Source organism: Theobroma umbraticum, unplaced genomic scaffold (assembly GCF_002168275.2).
Source record: "Theobroma umbraticum cultivar Fairchild unplaced genomic scaffold, ASM216827v3 scaffold_55.0, whole genome shotgun sequence".
Classification (NCBI taxonomy): Eukaryota; Viridiplantae; Streptophyta; class Magnoliopsida; order Malvales; family Malvaceae; genus Theobroma; species Theobroma umbraticum.
The window spans coordinates 1,172,989-1,173,207 of NW_018397270.1; the positions used below are offsets into that span (position 1 = coordinate 1,172,989).

Consider the following 219-nt stretch of genomic DNA (forward strand, 5'->3'; position numbering starts at 1 on the left):
TTTGCTTCCAGGTGATGCTTTGGCAGGAAATAGATCTACTTACAAGTTTGTTAGCTTCTTTAAATTCCCAATCGATGTTGGAAGAGATCCTGTGAGACCATTGTTGTAGGATAGATCCCTGAAAAGAGAAGCCACAACAAAGATGTTATAATAACTATGGTAACTATTGCCTCTAACTAAAAAATGATAAATTATTAATTGAAAGAAATTAAAGAAACA

At 32.9% G+C, this 219-nt stretch overlaps 1 protein-coding gene across 8 annotated transcripts in view; it reads right to left on the minus strand.

Moving 5' to 3' along the window:
* The window catches only part of LOC110426135 (yacP-like NYN domain protein), a 26,331-nt gene that overhangs the window by 5,959 nt on the left and 20,153 nt on the right, over window positions 1-219 (minus strand). The gene's annotated exons all lie outside the window — the stretch shown is intronic.